This window comes from Aedes albopictus, chromosome 2 (assembly GCF_035046485.1).
Source record: "Aedes albopictus strain Foshan chromosome 2, AalbF5, whole genome shotgun sequence".
Classification (NCBI taxonomy): domain Eukaryota; kingdom Metazoa; phylum Arthropoda; class Insecta; order Diptera; family Culicidae; genus Aedes; species Aedes albopictus.
In genome coordinates this window covers 359,023,286-359,051,003 of record NC_085137.1, presented here as the reverse complement: position 1 = coordinate 359,051,003, position 27,718 = coordinate 359,023,286, and the positions used below count along the sequence as shown (strand labels likewise).

General features: G+C 38.4%; 1 protein-coding gene across 8 annotated transcripts in view; it reads right to left on the bottom strand.

Moving 5' to 3' along the window:
• Nucleotides 1–27,718, bottom strand: part of LOC109406167 (protein grainyhead) — an 827,965-nt gene that overhangs the window by 554,544 nt on the left and 245,703 nt on the right. The gene's annotated exons all lie outside the window — the stretch shown is intronic.

Genomic DNA, 27,718 nt, shown 5'->3' with positions numbered 1-27,718 from the left:
TATCATTGTGATTGCACTGTCAGGCAAGGAAAGCCTTTAAATTAATAACTGTAGACAAGGATGTTTTCGGTCATCTGGCAATCATTTCACTCATTTGTCTATATCTCATTTCAGAAGCCTTATCTTAAAATGTAATGTTCGACAAACTTGTAGATTATTGTTTTTCCTACAATTATCACCAAGGAAGCCATATTCTAACTCTTATATTTACGGCGTAAAAGTGTTAGTACTACCTACTCATACTAAACGATCAAATTTTTTGATCGTTTAGTATGAGTAGGTGTTACTAGCGCTCTCACGCCGTATTTATGAGAGTTAGGATATGACGTCCTTGGTAATAATTGTAGGAAAAACACTTATCTACAAGTTTGCCTAACACCTCATTTCAATATTATGCTTCTCAACTAAGCTATGGATAAATGAGTCAAATGATTGCCAGGTGATCAAAAACATCCTTGACTGTAGAAGTCCCAGTGGGGACGTAGAGCCATATAGAAGAAGAAGATATATATTTGGGATAATATGGGCCATCCTTACTATTATGGAGCTTTGTTGATAAAAACAACTACTGTAGCATTAGGTGATTTCGTTTTAGATAGTAACGTTACACGACCAAATTTTATCCATGAACCTCTTAACTCTCATGGGTCACTTGATGATAGATTTGTGATAATTTAGATCATCCAATCTTTCATGGAGTACACAACCTCATATTTACACTTGCAATGCTAGCCTGCTACAATAAATAATGATATGTATCATGAACCATATTTACTAATATTCTCCAAATTATGTGCTTCTGGTCAGGTAGGCTCTAGGATCTAAACTCAAGAACAGTTTGGATGACCTAGGATAAATCCCTGTCTTTTGAACTTTCAGAAGACTTACTGGACATGATGGAATACATATCGTAGCTTTGTATAATGAAAGACGTTGCCGTTGCACCCGTAGATTTAAGGATCTAAACTCAAGAACAATTTGGATGACCAAGGGTAGCCCGACTGATCTGATACTGTCTTTTGAACTTTCAGAAGGCTTACTGGACATGAAATATGTATTACAAATCGTAGCTTTGTATAATGAAATAAGTTACCGTTATACTCGAACACTTTAGGATCTAAACTCTAGAACAGTTTGGATGACCTAATATATCCCGACTGATCTAGGTAATACTGTCTTTTGGTTATTCAGAAGCCTTACTGGACATGATGGAATACAAAACGTTGCTTTGTATATTGAAAGAAGTTGCCGTTACACCATAGGCTTTAGAATCTAAACTCATAAACAGTTTGGATGACCTGACCAAGGATAGTCTTTTTTTATAGAAAAAGGAAATATGCTTCTACAGATACCCGAGAGGTGGGTCCTCAGGTTATGTGGGGTCGAGACTAAAACCTCTTCTCTCTCTTCCTTATCTTCGCGGTACGCCCATTAGAGATGACTTCGAAAAGGGGGATGACTTCGTACAATGAGTACACTCTAATGGTAAGCGTTCCACCTGCTACCGCCTGCAGTTGTTCGCACTTCCCCGGAGGCTCAGGCCCTGGCTAGTACTTAGACTACCCGTTGGGCTCAAGCTTCTGGATGGGGAGGGGGAGCCAACTCAACTAGCTATTGTTCGGTTCGTTATTTTCTCTGTAGTTCAAGGACGATTCGAGATACCATGGCATCCTACTTGTCCTCCCCCGCACACATCCTTTCAACAATGTTGCCAGGAGTGATATCTCTACCGCATACCTCCTGCATACTCGACCATTGCAACACGAAGCGTGGGCATTCAGAAAGCACATGCTCCGCGGTCTCGTCGCAGTCTGTACACTCCGGAGTCCGGACACGTAGGAATCTATGCAGATACCACATAAAGCACCCATAGCCTGACAGAAATTGTGTCAAGTGAAAATTCACCTCGCCATGGGGCCTGCTCGTCCACTTGGCCACGCTCGGTATGAGCCTGTGTGTCCATCTACCCTTGCTGGAGGATAACCAATCCCTCTGCCATTTCAACATCGACGATATTCTGCCAATCCGTTTCCTGAAACATTCCAGAAACCCTCTTGAAAGCTTCCTTATTCCCCTTGATAACTCCCAAGACCACCTGTATCCTTCTAAGACCAACTAATACGCCCTTGAAGACCCCTTGATACCCCCTCAGATTCCCTGAAATCCCCTCAAACACTCCTGGAACCTCCTGAGATCTCATGAATCGCTCTTGATATCTCATCAAACGCCCCTGAATCCTCCTGAGAAAACCTAAAACGCCCCTGAACACCCTATGAACCCACATGAGACTCCTTAAACTTTCTGAGACTGGCTCTGATACGCTCTAAACCACCCGAAATCCCCTGGAACCCCTCTAAATGCCCCTAAAAATCTCCTTCATGCTTCTGAGACTCCATGAAACGTCAGCGAAACCTCCTAAAACTTTCTCATCACCCTTGAAATTTCCTTTAACGCCCGCAAACTGAAACCTTGAAATATCTCAAAAAAACACCTGAAGCCGTTAAAGCTCCCTATAACATCCTTGAAAGTCCTCTGGAATTTCTGTAAAACTCTTTTTCCTACGAAATTATGGGCGGCTTCCATAAACTTATGAAAGCTTTAACAGAATTTTCAGTGGAACTGCGGAAAAAATCTGGCATGAAATGCTAAGATAAGCCTGGAAAAAAGTATCGCAAACATCCCTGAAGAACTGTAGGAAAGTTTTCTAGGTGAACCACAAAATCTCTAAGCAATTGTAGGAGCAATTGGTTATAATTTCCGAAAATAACTTCAAGAAACCCGGAAGAAGTTCTGGAAGATATCCCGGGAAGTGCTCTTGCGGAAAACCCGCTGAAAACTTCTTCAGAAATTATGGAAGGTACTCTGGTAGAAATCCTCAGGAGCAACTCTCAAAAGTCCTGAAAAGAACACCAAAAAATCCCGCAAAGAACTCTGAGAGCGAATTGAGGAAAACCCCTGGATGATTTTTTGGGAGAAACTCCTGGGCAAGTTATAAAAGAAACTTCAAAAATCCTGCAAAAATTCAAGAAAGAACTGTGGGAGAAATCACTGGATGAATTTAGTTTAAAACTTCGTAAGAATTCGAAAAAATAAATAATTTTCATTTATGATGCTTGAGCTACTTACCGTGCATGTTTGTTGTTGATAGTAAGAGTCTGAGTCAATCTGAATAACTATTGTACCAACTATTGTAACTGTGCATTTTCGATGTTCTGGGCAGTATATCTCATCGACGTTAACCAAGATGCTAGTGTCAGTTACGGAATTTTACCAACAAACAACAGTTGTTCATTGGAACAAACTTGTATGAACAATACCTGATGTAAATTATACAATGCACTGCATCAGATTACTCAGACAAAAAAAAATAACCCATTAAACATCGCCCATAAACGGCGATAATAGCTGGCCCAACAATCGGTGCATCGTCGTTGTCATCGTAGTCGGTCGATCGGTCGGTTGTGATTGCCATCGGCAGCTTACGGCGACAAAAATAATGCAGCTGGACATTCTCTTACTGCGCCGGTCGATCGATTCCGATGCCCTTCCCCATCAGCGCAGCGCAGCTAGGCCATTGCGCACAGAAGCGACAGAAGGGAGCTTTTATTTTGACCGCCTTGAATATTCCCAGCGGGTGCGATAACGCCGATAAACCTATATATTTTAATAATTTAACATTTATGTTAAACGCGCCTCTCGAATGTCCTCCCTCGCCACGGTTGGAAACAACCATGTCATCGTCCACACTTGACCAAGCTGGTCGCCAAGAGGTCGCCGCCGCCACCATCGACGAATGGACGCTTATTGGATTTGATTCGATCTGGCTCTTTGAAATCGGAGCAATAAAACGAACTTTAACTGCTGGGGGAAATTTCTTTGATATTATTATTTTTTTTTGATTGGAAAGAGCGAAAAGTTTTATCATCGGATTTGAGCTCGTAAAAATTTCGGAACAGTAAGCCCGGCAAGTGAAGGTGCGTAGGACAATAAGGTAACTGTATCAAAATGGGATATAAAATCCTTCGTTTAATACATGATGTCATGATAAGGCCATGTTCGTTTAGTTTGGAGTGCAATAAACTTTTGAACAAATAAAAATGAGTTCAATGAAAATTGACGTGTATTGTTATCGAACTACTGCAAAATGATCATCAAAAGCGTAGCTTGAAAGTTTCTTAAGCCCTGCTAACAACGTATCCCTGCCCACCGTATCCTTCCGGCTTTGTCAATCTTTTGGATACTGTGGTTTATCCTTCGCCACCACACACCGCTTTCCTGTACACCATAGAAGTTTTTGTTTACCACGCGTCCCGCGAAAACTCTGCAGTGAAAATATTATGTAATATAGGACATTTTTCTTCCACCCTCCCAGATATTCCGAAGGAATTTGGAAAATTTAATTTTTTTCCACTATTCTAGGTATGAGAATGTTATTTTTTTGTCGACATTGTTGCTCCCACAAACGAAAAACCGCCATTCTGATTTTTTTTTTGCGCTCCCATTCCTAATAGTTTCCTGTTCATCCTAATCATTAGAATGTTCTTCAGGAATTCCTTTCGGAAAGCCTTCCATGGATTTTTTTGAAAGTTCTTAGGAACATCTTGCATAGATAGCTTCAGAATTTACTCTAGAATTTCTTTTGGAATTTTCATTATTGGATACCCCAGAAATATCTCCAAATATTTTCTAGCAAAGCTTCCATGGGATTAATAAATAATTCCTTCACAGTTTTTTTAAGAATCCGTACGCGAATTCTTTCTGGGAATAATCCACAAATTTATTCAAAAATGTTTTCAGAAATTCTTTAAGAAATTCAAAGGTTTTCCCAAAAAAAAAATCTTAGGACTTCTTAAGATCTTCCATGGGCTTTTTTTAGAAATTCTTAAGTAGATTTCTAGAAATTCTTCCAGTAATTTCTTTGAAAAAGAAATCCCTGGATATTCTTCAATAATTTTGTCCAAGGATTCCAAGTCCAAGGAAATCTTTTATGGGTTTCTTCAAAAATTAATCCATGGATTCCTTCAGAAATTACTCCACGAATTCGGTCTAAAAATCTTTCAAGGTTTCTAGGCCAGACCAGCTACACTCACGCAAGGAGCCAATGAGATTATCAGCTCGGGACTAGCAGGCATCTTCAAAGTGTGAGCGTTGGTGATCTTCTATTTCTAGGCGACAATGGCGCCTGCCACGTCAGGTTGCAGATCAATGTGGGAAGGGGAGGGAAGTGATGATTACAATCGTTCGTATCCACATCAGACCGAATATACCCATGCGTCTGCAAAAACTCATGCGGATGTCGGAGTGTTGGTGGGATATGATTGGCAGAGGGTTCACACATTGATGCGTGAATGCCAGGCGTAAGGTGATAGATTAGTGAGGTTATCACTGAGAATCTATAGTGGCACAGTTTGCTTGATGGCTTAACTCGTTGGCGTTACTTGATAGATTGACACTGTGCTTTGGAAATTGGAAGGAATGGAAACGGTTTTTCAACCATTTCTGGTTCTAGCGATGGCGATGAACATATGAATATACATAAGTGGTATATGTAGAGCGGAGAGTATAGAGAAACTGGATAGAAAAATACAAAGCAGAAGGAAAGGGACGGGCCAGGGATTGATTGCATATGAATCAGAGGCGGTAGCCACTAGAGCCCGTGTCTAAAAATCTTTCAAGGTTTGCTACAGAAACTTCTCCGATAATTTTTTTTTTTCAGAAATTACTGCAGGGATTCTTTAAGAAATTTTCGATATTCCCTGACGAAATTTCCTCATGATTTTTTTAGGTACATTCTAGTGGGTTCTTCCTGAAACTCCACCAGAAATTGCTTTATAAATTCTTTTAAGGAATTGTTTAATAAAATCATAGGAAATTTCCCTATGAATTGCTTTAGAATTGTCTATAGGGATTTCTTAAGATTTTTTTTGAAGACTGTTTAATTTTAAGTGGTTTCTTCAGATGTTCCTTCAGAAAATTCTTCAGGTATTTTTCAGTCTACCAGAGCTTTGTTCAAGAATTACACTGAGAATTCTTACGTCAATGTGCCCAGAAATGTCTTAAGGGATTCATCCAGAAAATCCTGCAGAAATTCTTCTAGATCGTTGCATTCTAGTTTTTAGTGATTCAGGCAGCAATTCCTTCAGAGAATCCTACAGGAGTTTATACAAAAGTTCCTTAAAGATTTCCTTCCGATATTTCTCCAGAAACTCGAAAATATTTTCAATATTTTTTTGAGTGTATTCCACCAAAGATTTCCCGTTAAGCTTCTTCAAGCACTCCAGGCATTTCAGAAAGTTCTCAAGAGATTCCTTCTAGGATTAATTCAACGAATTTCCCTGGGATATCCTATGGGCTCCAGTTAGCCTAGTGGTTAAGGCTATAATCGCCAATCCGAAGCATAGTGTATCATTGTACTTGCCTTACAATATACAAATTCATGCAATGGCAGGCAAAGAAAGCCCTTCAATTAATAACTGTGGAAGTGCTCAAAGAACACTAAGTTGAAGCGAGGCAGGCCAAGTTCCAGTGGGGATGTCGAGCCATAAAGAAGAAGAAGAAGAACAAGAAGATGCTTTAGATTCCTTGCAGAGATTAAGTCAGAAGTGAAATGCTTGCTGGGATTCCTTCCGTAATTCCTTTGGGCCTGTCCATAAACTGCGTAGGCTCAAGAGGGAGAGAGGGGGTCTGGCCAAAGTCTACTCACCATACAAGTTTCGAAAATTTTGTGTGCACAAAAGTCTGCGAGGGGAAGGGTCTGAGATGGCCAGGCATGAGTCTACGTAGTTTACGGAGATCGTCTTTGAGAAAACTTTTTTATCTCCAGAGATTTTTTTTTAATTTTGGGGATTTCTTCAAGAATTTTAGCAAAGGAATTCTTCAGAAATCCTTTCACAGAGTTTCTTCTAGAATTCATTGAGAAACTCCTTCAGCGATTCCTACAAGATTTTTTCCAAAGTATTTGCTCTTGCAATTCCATCTGAAATATCTCTTGGGATGTGTTTAGATATCTTTGTAAAATAGAGACGAACCAGCCAATCAATCAATCAATCTTTGTAAAATTTGTTCCGCTATTCCTCCCGAGGGTTTCCAAAGGTTTTTCCCAAAAATTGCACAAATATCAATGAAGAATTCTTTAGGGATTCCCTGAAGGTTTTTTTTAAAAGAAATTCCAGAAGAATTGTTTCAAGAAATCCCTTAAAAAACTCCTGTATATCCCTTTCGGGACGGAGCACAAAAAGTGAAATCTCCATACAAATGGCTCAACTTTGGCTCTCAAGAGCTCTTAGTATTCCCAACAACACAACTATTATTATTTTTCCTCATTTGAAAACCCTACTGTTAATCTTTCGATTTCTTACTTCGACCACCTTTATCTGAAATAAAAAAAATATGCGACAGATAAAACTTTTACATGTTTTACGGTTTTTGTCCACTTTTTGTTTACCTTGTTGTGGTAAATCCCATAGCCAACGTGAATAAAAGATTGTTTATACACATGCAAGTATAAGTGATGGCTGAATTATGGAAACTGTTTACTTCACTTAAAGCAAAGTTTAAACATATGAAAAAAATATGCAAACCTGTTACCGCTCAACAACACAATTGTGCTGGGTTGTCACGAAAGGGCTATACTTTTGGAAACTCCAAACATAAATCTTCGGAAAATTTTTGGAGGAATTCCTGGTCAAAAATTCCTGAAGCTATTTTTAAAGTAATCTTTTTATCAATCTCTGCATGATTGCATAGGATAACGGCTTGGAGAATATCTGGAGAAGCACCTTAAGATACCTTCTTACTTCCCTTAAACACAATCCTGAGAGAGTTGTGGAGCATCTCTGCAAGTATTTCCAAGAAAAAACAATCTGGTGAGGTTCCTGGAAAATCCGTTAAAAATGTCTACAGAAATCGAAGATAAAAGTTACTGGTGAAATTTTTGAAGAAACCCCTAATAAGGGATCCCTGAGTGTTTAAAAAAAACTCTTTTATACTTAAGGAGTCTCTAGTGATATTCCTGAAGGAACCCCTAGAGATATTTTAGAAACAATTTCCTAATGGATTTTTGAAGGAATTTACGATGTTTTTTTTTTTCAGTTTAAATCCTAAAACATTATCAAAACAAAATTCTTGAAATTTCCTGATAAAGGCGAAGAAGAATTTTCTGAAAAATTCATGCAGGAGCACATGGAGAAACTCCTTGGGAATCCCAAGTTACAACTCCAAACGGAATCTCTTGATATAAGGTAGGAAGAAACTCCCGGAGGAATATCTGGAGAAACAAAAGGATAAACATCTATAAATATTCCTAGAAAAAAAAAACCTGAGAAATTTTTATATGAATTTCAATGGAGTTTTCTAGGAAATATTTCTGGAAAAAACCAATGAATTAATCCAAGCAAAAACTCTAAAGTTGTCCTTGAAGTGAATTCTGGAGTCTTTACTGAGAAAACACAGAAACATTCCTGGATTTCAGGAAGATCTAATGGAGAAGTTCCTGTTGGAAGAAATGCGAGAATCTTTGTAGGCATCCCTGGAGAAATTCCTGGAGACATTGCTTCAAAAATCTCCGGTGGATTCCCAGAACAATCCTTGGATGAATTCTTGGAGAAATTCTTGGAGGAGTTTATGAAAGAACACCTGAACGCATTCCTGAAGGAATCCCATGGGGAGCCTGCAGAAATCGCTAGAGGATTTTTTTTTTAATTTTTTTTTAAATTCCTTGAAATAACCTGTCTTCAGAATTCTAGAACGATATTTTATTAAAAATTCCTTAGCAGACTTTCTGGAAGAATTTCAAAATTCTAAAAGTTTTGGAGATTGTCTAAAGAAGTCTTCAGAGAAATATCTTAAGGAATTTCTAGAGGAATATCACTGCAATCTTTAGATGTTTTTCAAAGGTATGCTATGGAATATTTCTGAAGGAATTCAGAATTTCTGAAAGAATCGCTGGTGGAGTTTCTGAAGGAATCCGTTGAAAGATTTAACATCTCCGGATGGATTTTTGAAAGAATCCTTGCTGAAATTTCAAAAGCAGTCCATAGAATGCTTTCTTAAGGAATTCCTTAACTATTATCTGGGCAAATGTAAAAAGTAATAAAAGAAAGATACTCTTGACAAATTTCTAAAGAATTCCCTTGGCAATCCAACCAAGATTTTGATGAAGATTTCCTTGAGACAATTTGAGGAATTTGTGAAAGGAATTTCTGGAAGCTTTTAAATGTATCCATGCGGCAATTTCGATAAGTATAACTACACTCAAAGGTGTTATTTAAGAAATTTCTCTGAAATCCTAGGAGGAATTTTAAAACGAATTCCTAGAAAATTTGATAAAATTATCATTGGAAAAATTAACGTGCAAGATTAAAAAAAAAACAAGTTAAGGAGTTTCTTAGGCAAGCTTTCAAGAGTTCTTTAAAGGAATCCTTGAAAGAATAACTGGAGAAATCAATGGATGGATTTCTCGAGGAATCGCTGAGGAATTTTGTGATGAAAAATCATTTTTACAGAAAAACTAAAAGCATTTCTTGAAAGACTTTCTTATACACCACATACTGAATTTTCAACAAGAGTGCCACAAGATGTTAAGATTTCCTAGGAGAATTTCTTAAGAACAAGGAAGATTTTTTAGTGCAATACTAAGAGAAATTTCTGTGATTTCTCCAGGAAATTTTCCAGGAAATCCTGCAGGAATTCCTCTAGTATTTCCTCCATTAATTCTACTATAAATTTCTCCAGGAATTCCTCTAGAAATTTCTCAATCAATTCCTCTAGGAAAACTTCTGAAATTCCTCTGGGATTTTTTCCAGGAATACTTCCACAAAATCATCCAAACATATTTTAAAAGACTTTCTCGCGAAACTCCTCTAGGGAATCCTTCAGTTTTTCCTCCAGGAATTCACCAAAAATTATCTTGGAATTCCTATAGGAATTTCTCCAGAATTTTTTCAAGAAAATTCCTCAAGCAATTCCTCTAGGAAAAGTTCCAGGAAATCCTCTAGGATTTTTCTACATTTTTTTCAAAAATTCTTTCTAGAGTACTTTCGGGAACACCTCTTAGAATTTCTCTAGGATTTTTTGCAGAAATTACTTGAGGAAATCCTAATGAAAATGCTTTAAAAAATCCTCATGGACCATCTCTATAAGTTCCTTCTGAAATGACCAAAAAAATTCCTCCTCTTTTCTTCCTCCAGGAATTTCTCCAGGACTTTTTCTAGGATTTTTTCAGAATTTCTTTCAAGAATACTACCAGGTAACCTCTTTGAATTTATCCAGAAATTTTTCCAGGAATTAATACAGGAATTCTTTCAGAAATTCCTCCCAGAATTCCTCCTTTAATTCTTCAAAGAATTTCCCCAGGAAATCCTCTAGAATTTCTTTCAAGAATTCATTCAGAAATACCTGGAAGAATTCCTCCTGAAGTTCTTCAAGGAATTCTTTCAGGAATTCAGCAGTAAATTCATGCTGGAATTCCTCCACAAATTCCTCCGGAAATTCCTGCAGGAATTCCTCCACAAATTCCTTCAGGAGTTGTTCCAAAAATTTCTTCAGGAACTCCTCCACGAATTACTTCATATAATACTCCAGGATTCCCTCCAGGAATTCTTCCAGCAATTCCTATACGAATTCGTTAAAAAATTCCTTCACTATTTAATCCAGTAATTCCTGCAGTTTATTTAGATATTACTCCAAGAATTCATCAGAGAATGGCTCCAAAGTTTTTTTTTTTAAGAATCGCTGGTGGAGTTTCTGAAGGAATCTTTGAAAACATTCCGAGTGAACCCCCGAAAAGACTTTTGAAAGAATCTATGAAAAAAAATTCAAAGCAGTCCACGGAATGCTTCTAGAGCATAGGTTCCCAAACTTTCAGGAGCACGACTCCATTTGACCGGCAGACGTACTTTTCGCGACCCCCCATAGAAATTCTCTCATTTGTTGTCTGTAACAGAAAAATATTCAACTGTCCCTCGCGACCCCCTGGATGAAGGCCGGCGACCCCCCTGAGGGGTCGTGACCCACAGCTTGGGAAACCATGTACTCGAGGAATAGTTGAACGATTTTCGGGAAAAATTTCAAAAGTAATTTTAGAAAAAAAAACTCTGGAATAATTTCAGAAGAAATTCATGGTGGAATTAGATTGGCAATCTATGCCAGAATTCCTGGACGATTTTCCTAAAGGAATATCTAGAAAATTCAATAAAGCATCCATGCAGCAACTTCGGAAGTAATGAATATTTTCTAAAGTTGCTTATGGAGAATTTTTTCTGAAATCCCTGGAGGAATTTCTATAAAAATTTCTTGAATTTTATTTTCTGAAGGATTCCATAGCGAACTGCTGAAGGCGTTTGTGGAATATATAATTAACAAATCCCTGGAGAAATTTACGAACAAATCCTCCAAATTTTGGAATATTTTTTACAAATTACATGATTTTTGAAGAAGCCATTGAAAAAATCTTTGATAGATTCCTTTTACAAATAAATTTGAAAATCCACGAAAGGTTTTATTCTGGAATAACTGATGAAACTTCTGGTGAAACCTCTAGAAAAAAATTGTTAAGCAACCCAAGTAACATGTTGGTGACCAATTAGTCTTGTAGAGGTTTTGAGATCCATCATAAAACCTAATACCTTTAATTTTGATTTTATGTTGGTCCTCAGAACTTCCTCTTGTGTATTTGTCCAAAAAATGTCACTTGAGAAGATTTTTGAATAATTTGTAGGTGAGTTTTTGATACAACCCATGGAAAATTTTCCACGAAAACCTTACAGAAACTGTAGAAGGAATCTCCAGACGAAAAAATCTCTGTATGGAATTCTTGAGGAATCCATAAAAGTTTTTTTTTTTCTAATGGAATACAAGGAGGCATTTCTGGAACAATATTTAGACTTTTTTTCGAAAAAGTTTCTGAAACTCTGCAAAAATGTTACCTGAAAAAATCTGAAGAAGTATGTGCATGGTTTTCCAATCCAATCCATGACGGAAACGAAGGACTCCTTCGACAAATTTTAAACGGAGTTTTCTGTAGAATTTTTCGAGGAATTTCTGAAAAAAAATGTTTTTGCTTAGATATTCTCTTCAATATTTTGATTGCGCTAGATTGATAACTGAACGGTTTGTAGGTCACCGTTCAGTTATCAATCTGTTCATTTTCAACAATGCTCAAAACCTATGTTACAATTCAATCGGCATCGTTTGTGTTCATACAATCAACGAGTATGCCATTAGTCAAGAACATGCGCATCATTAGTTGCTGATGTATTTTAACATTTCCAAAAATATCTTTTACAGAGTAAGCTAAATGACACAAAGAGAAAGTTACGATCATGCTTCAGCAAAATGCCACTGCTTTACGTTAGCAGTAGAATTTCATTCAATTATCCCACCGGAGATCCCACCTCCCCGTGTGTTATTTTTCGGTCTCCGCTTTGTGCGACGATCAACAAAACTGGTTTGGCTGGCTCGGCCGCTCTGCTGCTGCTGGTCCGTTGCTTACTCACACATGCAAGCGCATGAAAATTGATGTTGTTCAATTGAAATAAAAATGGTTTTGATGTGGAAAATGACATTTTCCACTAATTATGTCTTCGACAAAAATCTTCCTCTTGAAATTTCCTATCTTTGGACGGGACTCAAAAAAGTGCTTTTCATGTAAACTTTTCGAGATATTGCTGCGCAAAGTAAAAATTTGGCTGAAAAAAAGTCATCACAATTTTGTTCAAAAATGGTTTTTGAAAACTGATAATCATTTTCCACAAGCTAAAAAATTCCAGGTGATACCTTGATCATTCCTCTAACTGTCCACGGAGACCGTTTTCAAAAATAATGCTTCATTATTTTTATAAAAATCATAGAGTAAAAAGTGAGGAAATGCTTCCAGTTTCACCTTAAGGAACCAATGAAAAATAACTAAAACAAACCATATAGCATTTCTAAAGGAACTCGTCGAGAAACTCCTGAAGCAACCACCAATGGTTTATCTGAAGGAATTCCTGGAGGAACTTTCTTAGCATATATTTGAAGGGAATTTTCAAACAAAAAAATGCTAGCAAGCTTCGGTGAAAGAGCAAATATCCGTGGAAAATTCGAAAAATTTCTATAGGAATTCCTAATTAAATTTTTAGTGGAAAATTTGGAGAATTTTTTGGAAGCTCTCTTAGAGAAGTACTCTGGGGATCACTGAATAATTTTCTAATGGAATCTCTGCAGATCTTTTTGAATAAATAGCTAAATAAATAGGTATTGTTCAAGAAATCACCGGGCAAATTCATGAAAGAACCACTGGAGGAATATCTGAAAAACTCCTTGTGAGAATGCCTCAAAAACTCCCTGGAGAAATTTCAAAAGCAACCAATAGATCCATGTTAGAAATTTTTGAAACTAATCGTAATCTTAAAAAAAAAGAAGAGAAATTCTTGAAAAAAATCGTGGAATCTCTAGAGTTATGACAGATGGAATTTTTTGATTTTTTTAATCCTCCGAAAAAAACTTTGAAAGAAATCATAAATAATTTTCTGAATATAATATGTCGAGGATTTTTTGCAAGAATTCCTGGGCGAATTGATAAAAAAAACATGCAGATATTTCTCAAGCAATCTTTGAAAAAAAAATTTCGACTCCTTGGCAGAGTATTTAAAAAAATCTGTGAAGGCACATGGAATGCATGGAGGAATTTTTGAAGAAACTTCTGGAGAAATTTCTAAAGGAATCCCTAGAGGAAAGTTCGAAGAATTTTTTGTAAGATTTAAGAAACATCCATGGAAAAAAACAAATAAACTTCCTAGAGAGACTTCCCTAATATATTTATGAAAAAATATCAAGAGTTATTTTGGAGGAATTCTTAGGAGAAACTCTAAGAGAATGCATAGTGAAATTTCTCAAGCAATCCATGCATTTTTTTTCTTAAGTAATTCTTGAACAAATTTTAGGAGGAATCACTAGTGGTATCACTGAAAATATACCCATAACATTTTATTGGAATATCTCTGAAGAATATCCTTAAGGATTCTGTAAAGGATTCACTGGAAAAGTTTCCGAGTAAATGTCACCAGAGTTCTTTAAGAGCACCAAGACAAGTTATTGAAAGTAACCCTGGAGGAATTTCTGATGAAATTCATGGAGGAATTACCGACACAATTTCTTATTTTTAAATAGAAAAAGTTTTCAAAACAGACACAGCCAATCGCGTTCGGTAATTTTTACCGAAATCTCAACCGCTGAGCGTTCGGTAATGGATTTTTAAGGAAATTCTGTAAAAAAATACAAATTTCGGTAAAATTTTATCGTTTATCTGTCAAACTCTAACGAAATTCGGTAAAAGTTACTACCATTACCGATTTTTTCCTGTAAAACAAACTTAACGGTTGAGATTTCGGTAAAACATTACCGAAGTCGGTGATTTTTTCTAACTGTGGACAATCTACGAGCAATGTCTGAAGGAACTTCAGGATTCAGGATTCAATTTACAAAGTTCTCATTGAATTCATTTAAAATTACTTCAAATTTTATGCTTTCTGTAGAAATCTGTATCACATTTCAAAAATCTGTATTTTTTTGTACTTTGTATCTTGTCTGTATGGAAGGTCAAAAATCTGTATAATACAGAAAAATCTGTATATCTGGCACAGAGGGGCTTTTTGAAAAGGTGACTAACAATGAGTTAGTTAAACTAATGGATTTTTTTAGGGAATTTCTGCAGAGATTGTTGCAGAACTTCTTAAAAGAATTGTTGGAGCGTTCTTTTGGAGATTTTTTCAGGAGTTCCATTTGCGATTTTAGGCGGATTTCATAGGATTTCTCTTTTAAGAATTCTGTAATTAGTTCTTCAGGCAATTCAATGGGGAATTTCTCCAGAAATTTCATCGGATTTTCTTTGAGGATTCATTAGGGAATTTCTTTATGGATTTTTGGAGAATTTTTTGAGTAGTTTGTGGAATAACTATTCTTAAGTTTTTCTTAAATCGTATCACCAGATCATCGTTGCTATTAGAAAACAGATCCAGCGATGATCTCGTGATAGTCGCGATAATTGGCAGCACTACATGCAACATTTTCTGGAATGACCAAACAAGTATCTGCACAAACGCCGTAGTTGGAGTAGTCGTCGTCATATATTTTTCTATAGAAGCTGCTAAGAATTTCAAACAGAATTAAAGCAGGAGTTTGTGTAGCTCATGTAGTAAGAATTAGTTGAAATTATATCAGGAATACTTAAAAATCGTTGAAAAAACATCCAGAAGAATGTGTGAAATAATTTCTAAACGCATTAATTGGTGAATTCATAAGTTGATGGAGGGGTTTCTTCCACCAAAATTATCAAATTGACATTTCACATTTTGGTGTTATTTTGATAAATTTGATTTTGAAAAAGTTTTTTTTAATTATCTATATATATAAAAATGCAGTGGCATACGTGGGACCGCGCATAACTCGCGAACGGAATGTCCGTCATCTTTGTTTTGTTCTGTTAGTATTCACGCAAGGAAGATTTATGAGGCAAAAAACAAAGAAAAATTGGGAGTTTTCGAAAATTGGGTTTCCATACTTTTTGAACGAGGACTTGGACTTGACTAGGGACTTGAAACGTCAAAAACGCAGTAGGCAATAAGACAAAGTTTGCCGGGGACAGCTAATACAAATCCTTTGTTAATGTATTGCGTTAGTGAGGTCTCAAGAAGTTCAGACCAATAAATCAACTAGGGTAAATAAAACTTCATTAACACCTTAGGTAAAACTGCCTTCAAGTAGGAATGCCAGCCGGTCTTCTATACTAAAGACGTCATATGCTTACTGACGTACAGACTTGTAACTCACTTTAGTTTTGTTTTTACCAAAATAAAAACACGGATTTTAAAAAATAACTTTGTTCGAACAAATATCACCTTTTTCAATGCAATCTCTCTCCTTCCCATCGTAAGCAATCAATCACCCACGCTATTTAGCTACAATCGTCTCCCAAACAGTTACCCGGGCTGGAAAAGTCCCCGCGGGAGATCTAGCAATGAATCATTCACCACTCAATCGTTCAGCGTTGAATTTCCGTCTCGTGCGCGTACACAAGTGCCTCCTAGTACCTAGTGGGGGACTATCGGGGGAAAAAAACAACCGTTTTCGATCGAACGAAGGCACCAACCGGCGCGGCGCGGCGCAACGTCTGTCTATCTATAACTGCACGTGTAATAATTTATGACCATCCATGTCAGTCATATTAGAAATGAATCGCTTTTGGGATCCCCGTCGTCGCCTCCCCGGTGAAAGAAAATGCATGCACGTTGCACCTTGGTCGCCGCCGATTGCATGCATCTTCAATGGATGTTCCGATGTAAAGTGTTTTAACCCTTTGCCGGCTGGGGTCATCTATCCCGATTTCGAAATTTCCATTGAACATTTTTTTTTCTCTCAAACATGGATATAAAAAAAGGATGTCATGTTTTGCACCGGTGGGTTGTATCTTAATAGTGTTGAAAATGGCAATTACTCTAGAGTAGAAATAGCATGGAATGAGCTCACCAAAGCTTCAACTGGTCTCATTGTTTTTTTCATATGTTTTTATAATTCTTTTGTAGTTCAATTGTTTTCCTCGAAAGCATTACCAACCAGTTAAAAAACTTGTTGTCAACAAAAGCCTTTCTAGATACGAAATAACATTTATCCCACAAGACATACAAAGGGCTAAACACGCAATTCTTTCGACTGGTGGTGGCAGACTTTCTTTTCCCCAATCCATAGCCACTTGGGCCAGATGTCGTTGTTGGGGTCTTTTCTCGCGATAGATAAGCGTCGAAATGGATGGATTGCAGTCGGTGCAATATTTTCGAAGCAGTCATGTATAAATTCTTCGGCAGGGTCCGGCAGGCCAAAGCAATGAGGAAGCGAATGATTCACAATCCATTTGCCGCGCGGTCGGTCGACCATCCAAGCACGAGTCTCCATGTATCCGTTATTGGCTGTGATTTGGCTGACCATCGCCGCGTCTTCTTGTTGGGACATTGTATTCAACCGCATCTATTCGCGTGAGATGGCCCTCCAACATGGGATGGAATGCATTTGCAAGAGTGTCTAGAGAGGTACAATAATTTAATCCCTCTCCAAGCGTTCGTGTCATATTGTTTGAAACATTCTTCGAACCGCGTCCCGCGTTATCCACGGGCTAGCCTTTCGAGTGTCACGTGGGACTTTCTAACTGCTCAAATCAGCATGCGGTCTCTTCTCCGGTCGACTAGGTTGGTACAACAAAACGATGGGCACGCTCACCTACCTCGTGTGATGGTGTAGTGTGGTGCCGCAGTGGATATAATAATTAATTTTATTATTTTCCCAGCCAATCAGTTTTCCGCTATTACACACATTCACTTGGTCGAGCCTCCCACACCCTCCGAGTGATGAGGCAAAGAGACTGTAAAAGAAAAACAATCCCGACTCAAAGCGCGACGAGCTTATTGAAAATGAAGAGCTCATCTGTGGCTTAATCGCCAAGTACTGTGAATAATGGTGAATTTGGTCAACGAATGTTTTTGTGTTTTTCAAGAACATTATGGGTTGAAGAAAGATAAGTGATAGCTCATCATACTGTTAGCCTAGAGGATAGGTCTTCAGATCGCCGCAATCCGGAGACCTCTAGCAGTTTCGTTTGGGACATATTTTTGATTTCTTGGGTATAGTGTATCATTAAGCTAGCCTCACATTATACAAATTCATGCAGATGGTAGGCAAAAATAGACCCTCAACTATCTGTAAAAGTGCCAAAAAGCAAGGTGTAGAGAGGTATGCCAACTTGGCATTCTCGCTGAGACCGGCCCACTATTTACACCTTGTCTTCAAAAATGTTCAAGGTGTCGATTTTCTGAAAGCCCTCGCTAAAAAAGTAACAAAATTGCATTTAATTACTCAAATTGATGGACCTGACATCTCTAGTTTTTTGATATGTTATGTATAAATGTCTCAGCTTTTAATTGATGCAAAAATTTTGAAAATCGGTGGTTGCCCTCATGGTGAAAAAAATGTTTTGGTATAAAAAAACCAAGATGGCGGCCAAAATGAGTATGGCCGACTCAACTTTTTATTATTGTAAATAGTAGCTCTATCATCATATCATCATATCTTTTTTTTTTTTTTAAATATCGAGGGGTCTGCAAAAATTGTTGTGGCTCAAACTAACGGGGGTCCATCAATTTGAGTAACCAATTGCATTTTTGTTACTTTTTTAGCGAGGGCTTTCAGAAAATCGGCACCTTAAACATTTTTGAAGACAAGATGTAAATAGTGGGTCTCAGCGAGAATTACCCACTGTTACTATGTACAGCAGAGGCCACTCAGACCTTAGTCTGACCGGTAAAGTTAGTATGTTGTGAGAATACCGTACAACATCTCTGCCAAGCTATTGTTTGCAAGAGTTCCCGATGGTCCTAGAAGACCCGGAGGGCAACGTGTAAGTTAGACGGACCAGGTGTAGAACGGCCGTGGATGGATGACTGTAGGCAAGAACCGTGTGTTGCGGCGAGGAATTATTGATTCCATTTTATTTTTATTGTTATGTAACGCCACGAATGAATGAATAGTAAACACATTGACCAACTTCACCCGCACTGACGGTACGGTCCACCGATTGGTCACGAGTGAACATCTGATTAATTCCGCGATAGTAGTGGCAGTGTCAGCCTGCCCCAGCCAGTGCGATGGTGTGCCTGAAGGGATGCCCAACCTTTACCGCCCCGGATCGTGGCCTCGGGCCGAATGTGCAGTGCATCATCTCTGATGATGATCATCATCCTCATTCACATGGCTACACGTGAGCAGAGCACTGTTGATGTTGTGCTCGTGTGATGATCCTCACCGCCCGTGCCGCTAAACTGAGACGTCTAAGTGAAAAAGCGTGATCTTGCCGAGGGTTTGCTTGCTTGAATGTTTGACTGAGCTGGAGTTGCGTTGTTATGACCTCCTGAACTCGAGGAGATCCCTCTCAGTCGGCATCTCTGGGTCCGGGTGAGCTGTCCAGTACTGTGGGGGACTGCAAATGCGCCTTAACGTGGCGCAAAACGGTGTGCGGAAAGTCCGAGTAATACACCTGGCAGCTGTTGGAATCATCTTACACGGTTTTTAACAGTATGTATTTTATTTCGTTTCATGACGATGTTTTCTCATAACTCATGATAAATTAAAATGTTGACGTTGTATATTTACGTACAATCTAGTTTATTTTCGGAATTCCGAAAGAAGGTGAAAGGTGATAAACTGCACAGCCAAATATAGTTAAATTTTCTCTCAGACGCTGCCATCCATTAGAAAGCCAATTCTAGACTTTACAGTTAATTACAGAGTGTCACTATGACACTATGCGTAGAACTAAATAAGGCAGGATTTTACATCGTTTCGAAAAAGCTAATGAAAGATTAAAACAATCAACAAAATGTGAATCAACGGTACCACAAGGCACATCACACTCCACTAGCAGATCCTCGTCCACTCAGTTGCGACCTCATACGCCCGATGTGAAGGTAGAACGTAAATAATTTAGATTTCATGCTGTTTTACCCGTAAAGCACACAGCGCTTTCAATCGGCGGCGGTCAGTCAGTGTGAGCCTTTAAAATAAACCTCTTCAGCTCTGGGTGGATGAGTGACCACGGCCCTCTGAAAGAGGGCCCTCTGCTAAATGGAGATGCCCATTTCTCCTGTCACTAAAATGACGGAACCGTGCACACATTATGAACGTGTGCTTGCTTATTGCCTCAGAGTGGGATTAATTGAATTGCTTATCTGATGGTGAAGGTGCGTGGGAGTTTTGTTTTTCTGAAGGGTTCACAAGGAATGTTTTTTTGGGGTCAGTGTGATTGGTTGAAATGTGGGCCTGTAGTAGCGAGATTTCAAGTGTGACCATAACCATTTTCTTTTGAACATTGTGGGGCATGAGATGACTATTCTGCAATTTGATGTTATCTTTTGCAACAGGCTCAGTTTGTAATAATGATGAATTGTATTTGAGATTTTTAGTGTCAAAGTAACTGCGCATAAACTATTTGATTCCCGCAAACCATCTGTAAAGAAGCCCTATGAGAATGTAACATGGAAACAACATTCATCAAAATTAGCTGTCATACCACCCTGAAATGTCATCATTTAAAAATATAACCTTAGCCCTTCTGAACGACTTCCACCAGTCATCACGAACAATCTGATTTAGATATCCAGTCTCTCTCAGTCGGTCAAGTGTTGAGCCAGAAAATGTTAAAGATCATCCGTCACCATGGTAGGACCCTTCACCTCCACCATCCACAAACCGCGGCAGATGCGTTGTATCGTTGTAATGGAACGCGATGTCCTCCGAACTAGTCGATTGCATGCTAATTCGATCACGATCTCTCACACCGTTTAATGATGGGCTTAACACAGATGCCGCCACCGCAGTTCCACCGTCCATCGTTGTCACCACCGTCTAATCCAATGCAACTTGTAGGTAGGTACCGTGAGGAGCAGAAGCAGACGTCGTCGACGTGTGCTCGCGTGTTTTCCAGCTGAGCCGTTTCACATGCAACACGTGACTTTGGTTGGTGTGTCTGTCCGAAGACCTAGGTTTGCTTGCATGTAGGTCCTACACTGAGCCAACTCTCTCGATCATCGTTATATGTCAGTCCTATATTTCTGCACTATTGGAATATCATATGAATCTAAACTTGGGTTGAAAATGGGAAGTGAGAGTTATATGCGACGCATGTGGTATGACTCTCAGATCGTCATTATACTGTTATATGTCTTGCATTTTGCTTCTATCATGTGGGCTGGGTGCGCCAATGTATATGCAACTCCAATAATATCCTTCACATTTTGAAAAAAAAAAAAGTCTGCTTAGGCTGGAGCGGCAATCGAACTCACAACGCCTAAATGACCGACGCCGCTAGCCGCACGACCACGAAGCTCAGTTAGAGGAATCGTGAATTTCTTATAAACGTATTCCACTTTATCTGCCAATGTTGCTTTTCAACGCGGCCAAAGTTATATGCACAGCTAATGTATCGATTGTGTTATATGCATATAACTCCGATATGCGCAAAAGTTATTGAGTTTTATTAGAAGGCTTTTCAATCGGAACTGTTTATGATATGATACTTACATATAACGATTCATTTGATGTGAACGTGTCAGACTACGGGTATCATGTATATGCAGTGTCTGATAAAATAGGCTCTTAGAATTATTTCAGTGTAGTAGAGGTAAGGCATCGTCGTCACCATCGCTCAGCGCCATCTTTGAGTAGATCTGGGTAGTATAGAAGTGGAATGTTCTGGTTCGTGTTGCGGTTTCTGTTGTTTGTTCAGTAATTTCTGCTTTCGTGAGACCTTGCAATAAACCATCCCAAACAAATAGAGTAAAATAAAATGGGACTCGAAAGATAATTCCACGCTAAGGTTGTCTGTTTGAAGGAGTAAGAAATAAAAAAAAATAAGTTGAAATTATTGCGGATCAATCATAGGTCTATCTTTCGGGTTTGTCCTACGTATAAAAAGTTGTTAATTCACGTGCCCGGCAGATGAATGGGAATGTCAATCATATGAAAATGAAACAATTTTTGGGAAAACTTTTATTGGAATCAGTGAAAAAATGCTTTGTGAATACTATGAAGAATGTTTTCCAAAACCCAAAAGATATTAAAACAAAACTGGAATTCATAAATATCTATACTAAAGTTTATACTTAAAACCAAAAGTGTAAATAAACCCAAAGTGATTATAAATAAGCAACAAATAAATTCAATGATCGACTAGGACAATGTCATCGACGACGATCGCAAAATTACAGTGTAGTGAACCGAATCAAATGCTGATTGCTGCTACCTCGGTACATGATCGTTTTGGCTTCATAAACACAACGGCGTGGTGCAACGAGTGTCTCTTTCCTACGAAAAATACAATTTTGCCGTGCGAGCTTTTGATTGATGAAGAAGGAAGCATAAACATACTGAGTCGACTGTAGTTGTGATTGCGAATTCAGTTGACAGCTTCTTTAAAACTATCAAAATTGAAACCTTCTAATTATCTTGTCACCAGCACCTGTTAGCCAGACTCTAATTGTATGTTTTATAGCACACACACATATCGGAATGACCTTTTGCATACCGAGATGTTACTGCACTGCAGTTCGGGTCAGACAGAGGATACCTACCTTCAGGACGGTTTGGAACGCCAGTGACAGGGTCAGCAAATATGCTCATTAGCAACGCAGATTTATCTCCGTTCCACGTTGGGCATCTAGGAACACGTCGTCCACACGGCGGCGTCGAGTCGTTCGGTGTGTGAGGTCAATTACGACAGCCAATCGGTACAATAAAATCTCATGAATAGATTATAGTCGGTAGAAGTTATTAGCGGAATAGTGTAGTTGCGGTGTCAGAAGCGTGAGGTCTTACTAATAAGATCTAAACCATTGACGACACGGTCCGGCGAGTCGGCGAGAGTGACACTTTGTAATTTGAGCCAGGAGTCATTCGATCGGTGAGAGGTAAATGTCGTGTGATGGATTCAGATAATTTATTCCATGATCTGATGCAAATGCAATCACACCTCGGTGGTGGAGTTTCTACAGCACGGAGAGGATCAGAGATGGTAGCTGAAAGAAATTTATCGGTGATATTGCATCGTGGTCTCAAAATTGTAAAAAATGTTTTATTGAAATTAGTCTCCTCATAAACAACACTAGTTTAACCCATTAACGCCCGAATTACGCCACAATCACAGTAGATGTCTGATTTTTTCTGGAGTACCTCAATCACATAAAAGAAAGTTATTGTAGTCATTTAAACGGAAATCTACGGTGAAATTTTCGTTTTAATACACAGTGGGGCATATGTACGTGAAACGTTGAAAAAATATTTTTCTATTTTTTTTTGCACAGCTACCTTATTTCTATGAGCTTTTTAAATCTATTTTAGATGACTGATCATGATGCAAGGAATAGTTAATGTTCTCCTAATAAAAAAAATTACAGTATGCAATGTTCCAGAAAGGGTTTACATTAGTAATAACTAAAAAAATCTACTATTAGTTTATCAATGGATAGTTTTCAACAGTTTTGAGGCATTCCAATATGCATCATCCTAATAATTTATCTGTTTTTTTTATTTTATAGTACTAAAATAAATGGAAAAAGTGGACATTGGGGGAGAGGGGTAGGGGTCGACGAAATGTCCACGCTTGTCCACGGGGAGGGGGGAGGGGGTCAAAAACCATTAATGTTCTGTCCACGTGGTATATGGACGGCCCCTAATGCCATTTGGCTTAAAGGCCATTTGGCATAATGCGGTTTGGCATAATACGAAGAACAGCCTTCTTGGAAAGAATGTGCATAATTCTTGTTATGTCAAATGGTTATTATGCCAAACGGCCGTTATGCCAAATGGCTTTTATGCCAAATGCCATTATGCCAAACGACATTATGGCAAATGGCATTATGCCAAATGGGATAGATCCATCCTTAGCACTCGTCATTCGTATACTCCAAATGTTTGCAAGTGTTCTTTGAGCTTGGTTTATGTTTCATTTTATAAAGGAGCACCTTATTAGAAACCTTGGTAGAAACGATTTCCGCTGATGATGCGTGATCGTATTTCATGGCTCACGTAATTTACAGCTGTGGTTATACGGACCTGAGTATTTTATGTAGTTCTGTTCTCGAGATACACAAGTTCAAAATTTCTATGTGTTGCGGCGAAAATCAGCCATTTTACCCTAGCGCAAACAGTGGGAGTTGTCATATGCTATTAGCTTTACTGTAGGTGATACAAATAAAACGAGTAGGAAGAAGCGATAGTATCAAGTGCGTTGATTATTAGTCGATCACAGTAAGTTTATTAGAATTTGTAATAAAAGGAAACTAGATCCGGGTTGAACCGAAGCCGATAATTATTGTTGTCAAGTGGCTGAAGAGTTGTAAGTGTTTTAAAATGAAAAATGAACAATAAAATGAAACAAACTATTCTAGTTTTAGCTGATTCAAGCAACCACCAGCTCCATCTGCTCAAAGAACTCCAGTAAAATTCTCCCTCGGCAACAATATGAATCATTGTAATAGCCTGACGGGCTAACCTAAAACCAACCAGTTCCTGAACGAGCACGAAAAAGAGAGGAGAATGGAAAACGGTGCAACATGCTTATTATTTATTATTATTGGCTCTTTATTATGGGGATTTTCAGCCCGAGGCTGGTTCATCCCCGCGTGCAACATGCTTCATTTTCCACGGCATTAGCAAAACTTACTAACCTGTGAATAGACCATTGGGCATTCAATTCTTCTGGTCTCTAATCAAATTGCTGGGCGGTAATTGATCAAATTACGTTAAATTTATCCATCTACAGCTGTTTTGCATGAAGCCGACCAATCAGTAGGTTGGCTCCAGAGGCGCGTTCGATACAAACGGCCTTTGAGATGAGAGTCACAATGAACCCGAGTAAAGATAACAAATTGATAACACATAGCACGTTATCGAAAATTAAGTTATCATTGAGTTCAAGTTGATAACTAATTATACTATACTATAAATTTTTCAATATTCTATGCCGAAAATATTGCAAAATATTTGCTTAAGTGGGTGTACGATCAAATTTGCAATCTGTGTAAGTGGGAAACACTTGATGAGTGTCATGGAGTTTGTCCGATTTTAGTGCCGAGAAAGTTAAGCGTGAATGGTTTCTGTGGGGTTGCTACGTTGCTAGGGCTGAAAGTTTTTGTTTGTCATCTCACTAGTGAAACAAATTGAACACAAACTTGCCAGCTGTCGTTAGGTTTTCCAATATGGCGGATGGTGCAATCTGACATATTGGATTACCTTCCTTTCACTTACCTTGGTCCTGTGTGTGTGTGCTTTTAGAGGAAAAAACTAGTTTTTGTGCGAGTCGGTCGTGTGATGCCAGCAGCGGATGACATTTCAGTCTGTTTTGGTTCGTCGTTGCATCGCGTCGTCGTCCTGCGTGCGTGCTCGTCTTCGTACGGGGCGGTTAAGTGTGTTTTTAGAGGCAAAGTGGAAGTGCCGCTTTTTTCATTCGGATCGGCCGCGTCGTCGTCGACAATTTGAATGTGCACATCGTCGTACCCGTGTGTTGTTGTAGCGGTTCAGTGTGATTTCGAGGCCAGTTTGTGGAAGATGCTGCAGCACATACGCACTGGACACTTCGGAAGATGTTTATTGGTGAGCTCGTTCCATTTTATCACAATAATTAATGCTATAGGATGTATAAAATTCTGCTCTGGGTTTTGTGTATTTATCTAACAAATATTGAAAAGTTCGTCACGTCATGTGTCGGCGCTAGTTCCAAATGCACATTTAGTTGGTAATAAATATTTTTCATTTTTTGCATGTACACAAAAATTTGAATGGTTCGTCAACGGTGTCGACATTTGTAATATTTTAGCCCAAATGAATAAATGTTTTGACTCAAATAAACGTTGCATGAATTTCTGGAAAAAAGAGAGGGTCGGTAAAAGATAGACGGCGAACCATGCGGTAAGATCTTTCTGATTTATTTATCCCGTGTTATTTTGTTAATAGGTACCGTGATTTCGGGTGTAATTGATCAGTGGGATGAAATTGATCAACATGAGAGCCATTTTTATTTGTTAAAAATAACGCTTTAAGCTTAAAACAATGTGTAAAAAATGTCCATCATCTGGTTCAAGGGTTGTTGAATGATACGTTTACATGTTTTACATCCAATTAGTTGCATATTTCTGTATAAAATTCAATATTTTTAGAAACTGCTTGATAGGCGAACTTCAAAGACACTTTCAAACTTTTGTTACCGTAGCTGTATCGCACATGCAATGAATATTCGAATGAATGTTTCTAGCTGCCAAGTATTCGCTAAACCCAATTTCGTCATCAAAAGTTCCATAAATATTGATATTTATGCATAAAATTGTACTTTTCTGGAAGGTATAACATGTTTAGTACGGAAATTGCCTACTTTCAGGCGTTTTCTTAATGTTTATGAAACTTCAAACTTAAATAATAATTAATTTAGTAAACTTGTAAAAGTTTTGCAAGGCTTTTCGCATTTCGGGGTGGTTAATTCAGGAGGAAAAAATATTTTCAGCACTTACGACAACATTTCACTGACTGATCAATTTCACCCCGAAAGTAAAATTATTGATTTTTTATTTCAAATGATATGATTTGTAATAAAAAGATTTGCAGTAGAATTTTCAACCTCGTTAACTGATGAAAGTCATGGTCGTACTTGTTTTAAAGCATTGAATTTAACCATATCGATAAGTATTCAAAAATTATTCGCCAAAAACTGCGAAAAGTGATCAATTTCACCCGAAATCACGGTACTTGTGAATCGATCGCGTTCAGCATTGTCTCGCGCGGAAACGCAAACTACAGATGCGTCGGTGTTTAGCATTGTGTTCTCCTTAGTTGCGAATGAATAACTTATGTAGGGTGAGTTTTGAGGCACAATAGATCGCGTTCGTCGTCCAAGGTTTAGAAGGGTATTTCTTCGCGAGCGCATTATTAATCGCGAATCAAAACATTACATTCGTTCACCACGTCGAAATCCTCAACACATCACCATTTCCCCTGTCCAAACTCCTAGTGATTTCTCGTAGTAACGCAGAGAATTCCTCGGTTATTGGCCTAAGCGAGAATCACGTCATCATTTCCTTCCCTATCCTCAATTGACCTGCATTCGGACGCGGCCGGCGCTGGTATTGCTTATTGAAAAGTATTGGGATTGCAGCATTTACACAATGAAGAGAAAGCTAATCCCAAGCATCATCTGTTGGTTCTTTGTGTAAATGCAGTTGTCCTTGCAATAACAGAGGAGCAACCGCGGGCGGTCAATCATGCTCATGCTCATGCTCTATACTATAAATTTTTCAATATTATATTCAGTTATCAATATGAAATAAGACGGCTGTTTGATACCTAGCTGGTTTTGTTATCAATCAGTAGCCATGCAGTTCTATTTTATCGTAAAAATTACTTTACCACTATTAGTTCAAAATTTTTAGAGCCCACTTGCACCACTGTCATTCACTATCAGATAGCCTGATGTCCTAATTGACCTTGTCGAAATTAAAATTTTTCTATGTAGTCGGATTCTCGAGATACAGACGTTCAGAACTTTCAGAGCTCACTAGCGCAACCTATCGGATAAACCCAGAACCAACTAGTTCACTATCCGTTAGCCCTTGATGTACTGATCAAATTTGCTGAAGACGAATTTTTTCTATGAAGCCTGATTTTCGAGATTCAGCAGCTAAGAATTTCTAAAACTCACTAGCGCTACCTAGCGGATAACCAACTAGCTTACTATCGGAGAGCTTGTGATGTTCTGATCGACCTTACCGAAGACGAAATTTATCTATGTAGTTTGATTTTCGAAATACAGTAGTTCAGAACTTTTAGGGCTCACTAGCACATCCTAGCAGATTTGCCCTAAACTAACTAGTGCACTATCGGGTAGCTCTCGATGTCCTGATCGAACTTGCCGAAGATGAAATTCTTCTAAGTAGTTTGATTCTCGAGAAACAGAAGTCTGGAATTTTTAGGGCTCACTAACGCCACTTAGCGGATACCAAGTAGAGCGCTATCGGGTAGCTCTTGATGTCCTGATCAACTTTGTCGAAGGCGAAATTCTTCTATGTAGTCTGATTCTCGAGATACAGAAGTTCAGATTTTTGAGAGCCCACTTACGCCACCTAACGGATAAACCTAGAACCAACTAGTCCACTAT